The sequence below is a fragment of the Leguminivora glycinivorella genome, chromosome 2 (assembly GCF_023078275.1).
Source record: "Leguminivora glycinivorella isolate SPB_JAAS2020 chromosome 2, LegGlyc_1.1, whole genome shotgun sequence".
Lineage (NCBI taxonomy): Eukaryota > Metazoa > Arthropoda > Insecta > Lepidoptera > Tortricidae > Leguminivora > Leguminivora glycinivorella.
Genome location: NC_062972.1, coordinates 16,080,344 through 16,088,795, shown reverse-complemented (window position 1 = coordinate 16,088,795; position 8,452 = coordinate 16,080,344).

Here is an 8,452-nt window from a genome sequence, read left to right as displayed (position 1 = left end):
AGTTTTCTTTTTAAACTATTTGCATTTCCGAGACTAAAGTAGGAAGTGTTATCCGCGTATTAAAAGTTTCGCGCGAGAATATAAGCGGTAACGTAGGTAAGTTGCTCCGTCGGGGACCACGTGCTCCGGGGACCACGTGCTTCGCGACCGCGTGCAGCGCGACCTGCGGGCTGCGGCGGCGGCGGCGGCGGCGGGCGCGGTGGAGGAATACCGCGCTCCAAGGAGGTTTGAATTTCTCCGACGAATGGGTGAGCAGATTCATATTATTTTAGAAAGAACATGTTCGGTTTCCGATTCGGTGCGGAGGCCCCAAGCCACGCGGCGCCGGAACTTACTGTAGCGCTGCGATAGCGCCACTGACCGCGGCAGTGTTGTCCGCCGCGTCGGCGCCGCCGAAGTTGCGTAGAAGTTGCCTCCTCGTTAACGATGGCCATCTCTGCGGTGCCGCCGAACAACGTTGTGGCCGCCACATAGGCGTCGCGTGCGACGCTGTAAGTATGTCTGCTGCTGCCCCGACGCGAGCGCCGCGCCGTTAGTGATCTGTCGTCAATATGCAGGCTACCAGCGCGGCCACCTTCTGCCCCCGCCATAACGCCGCGAGCCTGCTGAAGCTGTCCACCAATATCGCTGGCCGCCACGCTTATGCTGGCGCCTCGATGGTGATGCAGAGCGTTCGTCTGCCGTGACAACGCCGCGATCCTGCTGAAGCTGTCCACCAGTATCGCTGGCCGCCACGCTTATGCTGGCGCCTCGATGGTGATGCAGAGCGTGCGTCTGCCTTGACAACGCCGAGAGCCTGCTGAAGCTGTCCACCAATATCGCTGGCCGCCACGCTTATGCTGGCGCCTCGATGGTGATGCAGAGCGTTCGTCTGCCATGACAACGCCGCGATCCTGCTGAAGCTGTCCACCAGTATCGCTGGCCGCCACGCTTATGCTGGCGCCTCGATGGTGATGCAGAGCGTGCGTCTGCCTTGACAACGCCGCGAGCCTGCTGAAGCTGTCCACCAATTTTTGTTCTACTGATGCACCATCTATTTTTGCGTTTATCTTTGTGTAACTGGTTTTAGGTGTAATCAGTATCTAGTACCTTAAATGTTTAGAGAAGTTGTTCTTGTAACGTAGGTTAAGGCGCCATATGTAGAATGGTTTATACAATAAATGATTTTTATCTTATCTTTATCTTTATCTATCTCAATATCGCTGGCCGCCACGCTTATGCTGGCGCCTCGATGGTGATGCAGAGCGTTCGTCTGCAGTGACAACGCCGCGATCCTGCTGACTGTCCACCAGTATCGCTGGCCGCCACGGTTATGCTGGCGCCTCGATGGTAATGCAGAGCGTGCGTCAGCCCTGACAACGCCGCGATCCTGCTGTAGCTGTCCACCAGTATCGCTGGCCGCCACGCTTATGCTGGCGCCTCGATGGTGATGCAGCGAGCTCATCTGCCGTGACAACGCCGCGATCCTGCTGAAGCTGTCCACCAGTATCGCTGGCCGCCACGCTTATGCTGGCGCCTCGATGGTGATGCAGCGCGCTCATCTGCCGTGAAAACGCCGCGACCCTGCTGAAGCTGTCCACCAGTATCGCTGGCCGCCACGCTTATGCTGGCGCCTCGATGGTGATGCAGAGCGTTCGTCTGCCGTGACAAGCCTCAGTGGTGATGCGGAGCGTAATACTGTTAACCGCTGCACAGGCGTCGCAATCCTTCTGCTGCGTCTGCCGTGACATCGCCGCAAGCTACTTGAAGTTTTCCACCGGTGTCGTCGGCCGACACGCTGATGCTGGCGCCTTGATGTCGCCTCGATCGCACGAGGTAAGATTGCAGACGCGGCGATCTTCATCGCGCCACCGAGCGCAATACTGCGGCTGCCGCGAAGGCGTCGCTAATTTTCCTGCCGCGTCTGCCGTGACGACGCCGCGAACTCTGTTGATGCTGTTCACCGATGTAGCTGACTGTCATGCTGGCGCCGGTGCCTCCCGCGCTGACGGCGGCGACCTCGAGAGGGCCACCGAGCACGATACTGCGTGACGCGACAGGGGCATCGAAGACGCCTTTCGAGCTGACGACGGCCGTTTCAATCTCACCGCCGAACGTAACATCGTCTGCTGCAGTGACAAGCTGGTAAGATTGCTGATGTGGTCCCTTGGTACTGCTAGCCGCCACGCTGATAACGCCCGTCGCGCCTAAGATGTCACGCTCACCGCGAGCACTGTCTTCCCCTACAATGGTGCCACGACCATATCCGGGCTCCGTCTGCTACGGTATCGTTGCAGACTATGTTGCTGACCAGGCTGATACTGCCCTCCAATGTGACGCCGGGCGCCGCTATCAGCTGACATCCCGTACACTATGGTATCCACTCTTCTCTTTCCAGTTCCCGTGAAGTACTTCGACAGTATTTACACTCTATTTTGACCAATGACTCCTCCGTCGCCGAAGTGAGAACAGATAAATTCTAAAGATGCTACGTCCTAACGTGGCTTGGCCACCCATAGTTGAACGAGGTAAGACGTCAATAACCGGACGAGGAGCCGCACTGCTGCGAGGGTGTCCTGACGATGTTCGCGAGCTATCTAATCGGAGAGGCGCCTCGCGAGACGACCCTGTGATTCCTGTACGTCGCTGATTGTGTAGGTCAAAGACATCGTAAAGGTTTGCGGAATAAAAAAAAAAAAACTCTTTCAGAATGTCCAGATCTGAATTCGAGCCAGCGTGCTGCATCCTGAGCGTGCGTCTGTTTACCGGGCGGACACCAAAACCGATCGGTAATCTGGCCGCGGGGGTTCCAAGTACACGACGATTTCCCGGAGGCTTGTGGCGCCCCCTGTCCATTCGAGAGATTAACTTATTCGCCGAGCCTCTAATAAACAAATTGGGAAAAATAAACCCGCTTCGCCTTAATGAACTTGAGATTCCAGCTCAAAGCGAAAGGGGCCAGGAACTCAGGAGGACTTCAGTAGTTATCATCTGGCTCGACTATACTGAATTAATATAGTGCTTGATTCGATCGTAGAACCTGATTTCATCAATTTCACAACTTTCGTAGTCTACAGAGGGAGGTTGGTTTCCAGCATTACCTCGTACAGCTGCCGATAGCTGTAGGCCAATCGCTCCTGTTTGCTTGCATTTGCAGCCCGATAAGACCTTCAATAATCGGAATATTGTACAAAGTAAAGCTCTTCCGATGGAAAATAATCTTCAACAGGCGGTGGCGCTGGCGACTGAAGTGACATGCAGCCGGATTAAGGTTCGCATAGCACTATATGCTATGCACAGTTCGGTTGTATGTTATGTTATGCTGTACGATGGCAGGACTACATCTCTTCTGTTACGAGTAACTACGACAGTAACTGCTGACTCCAATAGACTGTCGTACGAGGTCAGTATGCACCCCCTGGGAGCCAAGTAAATGACCTTCGGTGACCTCGCCTTCTTCTGCTTCGCCCGTCATCGTACCTCTTCGTCTGCGAGAGCCCTGCATTACGCCGTACAACGGTACGTATTAAGCCTCCGCCACACATAAAGCGCATTCCGCTTCGCTAACGCTACGCTATCAGCGCGCTGAATGCGCGCGCATTCCGCTCGCGTCCCGCGCGCGTTGCGCTCGCAATCCGCGCTCGTTAGTTCCCGCTAGTGCCCACTGGGCGCAACGCCAGCGTTTGTGCGGTGCACCGCCATTATTGCGCTCCGCCTACGCTCTCAAAGCGCGCATGTGTGGCGGTGTTTTAATTCACCCCTTGACCTGCTACCACGACGTGTTCAGCAACCACCAGCGATGCGACACGGACGTCACCTCTCAGTCTACACTGTCGACCTTCATTGCACGAAGTAGAAATCCGTCGCATCGGGTTTTGGATTAGGTAATGGATCACCCTAAGAGTCAATGACTGACTTGAAGAAATCGACTGATACCTCCGTCCAGTGTAGTAGCAATCGACAGCGCTCGTACTTTTCATCTTCTAGGCTAGTTTTACCGAGCGATCAGTATCCTCAAATGCCCTCACTAAAAAGAGTTCAGAGTTCAGGAGTCTCGCTTGTAACCGCGCTCGCTTGACGCGAAATAGTCTGATCGAAAATACCAGTATCGTAACAAATAGCCCTCGGGCGCGTGAGTGATGACCTTTTTCTGTTTGATATGGACGTAAGACGTTGGACTTTAAATAGTCATATCAAAGCTAATATTGATTTAGATAATTTTTACGAAGGGTTGACAAAAGCAGTATCAATTACGTTACCCTGCTACAGTACAGATAGTTACACAACTTTTACAGTTAATTTCCACACTTTGTGTCTGAAATTGGGTTTATAATAACCTGATAAAATAACGTGTCTGTTAATAATAAAAGTGTATCTAAGGTTTTTGTATCTTGTTCAAGTCAGCCTCGCCTACAATGTATAATAATGTCATTTCTCTAACTATTCGCTGACTAAAGCTAAACGTCATCACGAAAATCTCTTTAGGCGTTTCTGGCACCGAGATATTCGCGGATCGAAGGCGATTTCGACTGATACATCTGTCAAATCGGTTCAACAACCGATTCACTTATTCTTCTATGCTATGCCAATAGGGCTACCAAAGGCTTGCGCGCCAGCTGACTCGCCGCCAGGAGATAATAAACAGGTCTCTATATAAGACCTCGGATATACAAACGGCACAAATAATATAAAAATTTTACCTTCCAATAAAATTGTTATTATTTTGCCTGGTATATCCGAGGTCTGAGTGATGCCTTCCTGGTAGGCTTAATATACCGTCGGCACTTCTCCTCAACAATGAGGGTGGCTGGTGGCGGGTCGGGGCGCGTAGGAGCCTTATGTTGCAGGTGGGGAAAACGGGACTACCAACATCGCGGCGGTGTGACGCCGGAGCGACTTACAACGAACGGTGGCGCCATCTATCGGTCCGATGGGACGTCTACGACGTACTCTCTATATAAGACCTCGGATATACCAGGCAAAATAATAACAATTTTATTGGAAGGTAAAATTTTTATATTTTGTATGAAAAATTAAAAATTTAAAGACATCATAATTTTTAAAAGTCACTGAACAAATATTGATCAGTATAAGGAGAATAGCCTACAGTTCAATTCTTCGCCTTTGTTACAGGCCCCACTCTGTATATTATTATATCGTTATACCGACGAGCAACCTTAGTAAAGAGGAATTTTCTATGAGTAGTTTCGATACAAGTAAAATGCCTTTTCTTCCGTGGCAAGGTCTTGTTCCCTCTTAGTTTCCTTGCCTGGGGCTCGATATATCAATGTGGAATCTACAATGGACAATAGAAAAAGTTTAGGTATGTTTATCTGTCCAATAAGATCCTTATGCTTCCTCTTGAAGCACAATTTAAAATTACTGTTAATTATGTCTGTTATACAAACTTGTTACAATGGCACATCTCGGAGAAGTTAGAACCTGCGGTGTTAGGTTAGGTTAGGTTAGTTATTAATTTTAATATTTGGTATACTCTTGGGTCGACTCGTTCGTTTTTCGCCACGTTCCTAAATTTGTCCGATTCTGCTTTCGTCAGCCATTCTTCACCAACTTAGTCTGCAGTATACGTCTATCATATTTGATGGTAAAAACCGACTGTCTTATGACGAGTACAGAACGAAACGAATCGGTCTGACGAAAGCAGAATCGGACAAATTTAGGAACGCATTTTCGAGTTCGAGAGACCAATAAACCGACACTTACGTTAGGAAAACATATCGAGTAGAATACGAGTAGTGTCGGGAGTGAGAATTTCCGAATAGGTATGTCTAATATAAATAGCATTTGTCATAGCAATACAGCATCAGTGACCGATCTACAGAGCGACGATATCACGGTTCGATTCCTCAGGAAACGTTTCTGAATTGCACCGGCGAAAGCCCAAAATTTCTAAGTAGGAAGTGGTGACATTTGTACTCGTTCGCTTTGTGTGGATAAGACATTTTTTTTTTCGTTATCAGCGACGCTAAACAATTGAAATCTTTAAATGGTGTATTGCATAAATGCACTCAGAATCAAAAGATAAATAGTAGGTATTTTCGCAAGGAGAAGAGTCGTGGAATGCAAGGGGCCTTACAATTTCTGTGACCTCTTCCTACAGAGACTATCGACTAAAGTCTGATTTTGAATGGGAACTCATAAAAGTTTGTTTTGCTTTTATTTCAAAATAATTATTTCTAAAGGTATATCTTCTGTTAAATTCCTGGAATTCGATTTACGTGGAATCCAAACGACTAATTCTTCAATTCAATAAAAAATCACAATCAATGACTGAATCTTATTCATAAATCATGAATAAAAAATATACTTAGTTCTTGCAACTTTAGCTATCGGTTAAACGGAAATGAGTCCACAAGCTTTTTGCTAGACTGAGCGAATATTCGACGATATTATTTTATTTCCCTTGTGTACAATCAATAGCAGCGAATGAAAAAACAGATCAATAAAGTTTGGGAGTACCTATTTGTCTCTTTCTTTTCCAAGCTATATTTTCCACTGATGGTGGAACCAGCTTTCAGAGTTTTTCATTTCACCTCCATTTCGATTTTTTCATTTGTAGATGTTTGGTTTGATTGCCTGATTAGGTGTTATAAAAATCGTCCTTCATCACCAATCCCGCTATTTTTGTGAATCATTGCATACCGATGAGAGAAGAATGAAAAACGTTCATCTTTAATTTAGTAAGCTGATTCTGTTTTAATAATTTCGGTATGGCTTTAATTTCATTTTGATACGCTTCTGAGTTGTGCTATCAGGCAATTTTCACAATTAAATGCAATATGGTTATTGCAATCGATTATGACCAAATATATAGATAATTGGTGATTTAACCATGGCAACAGCAAATAAATAATGGCCAGATGTCTCGCAAAAAATCTGATTTTTTGTGATCATTACATTCGATGCAATCTTGTTTGCTATCGAACAAATAGTGAAATCAAAATTGGCCACCAAGACCATATTTCACGAATAAATTGCTGGATCGAACTTCTTTATAGTTGACGTAAGCAGGTAGTACTTTTTTTATTCAAACAAGTTGCAACGTATGTGTTTAGACATGATTCATTTTGTGTTTAAGCCAAGACCGGTTTTTATAGGTTGGTATTGGTAAATTTGCTAATACACATTTTGTTTATCATAATAATAAATGCATACCTAGATGTATGCGCTATTCAACCTAAATTTAAATATGATTCAAAATATGTATAAGATTAAAATCCCAAAAGATTTTCCTTTCCTTGTTAAACGAGGCACTCACAAACACGTGTTTTATATTCTGTCAAAGTAATGAATGGATAAGCACATAACCTTTTGTGCTAGCTTGTAGAACATAAAGGTATTATACTTTATACTAGTACAGTTAATAGTAAAGGAACAAAGTTAGTACGTAAGTAACGTAATATGTCGATACAACGGTAGTAGGACTACTTGTCCACTCAATACTTTCGCGCTTAAGCCAGCCGGCCTTCAGTGCCTCGGGCGCCTGAATACTTGTTCGGATGATACTCTCGGGGCTATTCCATAACATTTACACCGTCAAATAAGCGCTCCTGCGAACTCAATTAAGTGCAATCAACGAAAATCGACAAGGGCGAAAATTAAGGTACGCATTTCAATATCGGTAAACCTAATTTTAACGGCACGATCCTGGCTGATTCATCATTTCATAGAGCTGAGAAGTAAAAAGAAAAGTTAATTTCAACGTTGCGCCGGTGCTTTATGTTTATTAACAGAATGGCCCTTCATTTCGACAGAAGTAATTTAACTTCCGCGTTGACAGGCAAAAAGTCAAATGTAAATAACCTGCAGCTACGTAGTAATACAATAAGCTTTCGAGAGTCAACGTTTTACATTCATTGCGCTGCTACTGCTTGCTATCTATGCGAGTTACAGTAGTAAGAGTATTGTATAAAGAATAGATCGAGAATAAACTTGCGTCATTTAGGAAGCGGATCTACTTATCGTTCGATCGTTTACATATCGAACTTAATACGTGGTAAGAACACTTCCTAAATTAAAATGATAAATTCGAAATAATGCCGGAATTCATGGCAAGTTTGTGATTGATTCTTCATGTGTTTTTTTAGGTTTCCGTATTAAAAACACTAGTAATGTAATTTCAATATAAAATTTCTCTATTAATGTCACGAATAGCGACTGCAGCGTGCCTTCCTAAAATTAAGTATAGGTATGATAATGGAAAGTATACATTTATGTTGATTGCACGTACCAAGGAAGTAAGGATATAATGTATGTAGGCAGGTACTTATACAGTCAATTGGGTAGTTTCTGTTGTCTGTTGCATGACTAAAATGTTGTGACTATGTTTTAGAACAATGCGCGTAAAACTGGACATATTATTATACAAAGTAAAATCTCTACTAAGCGTCAGAAATTGAAATTTAAAAAAGCCAGATGTGAACTTCTAAAATATGTATAAAAAATATATGCA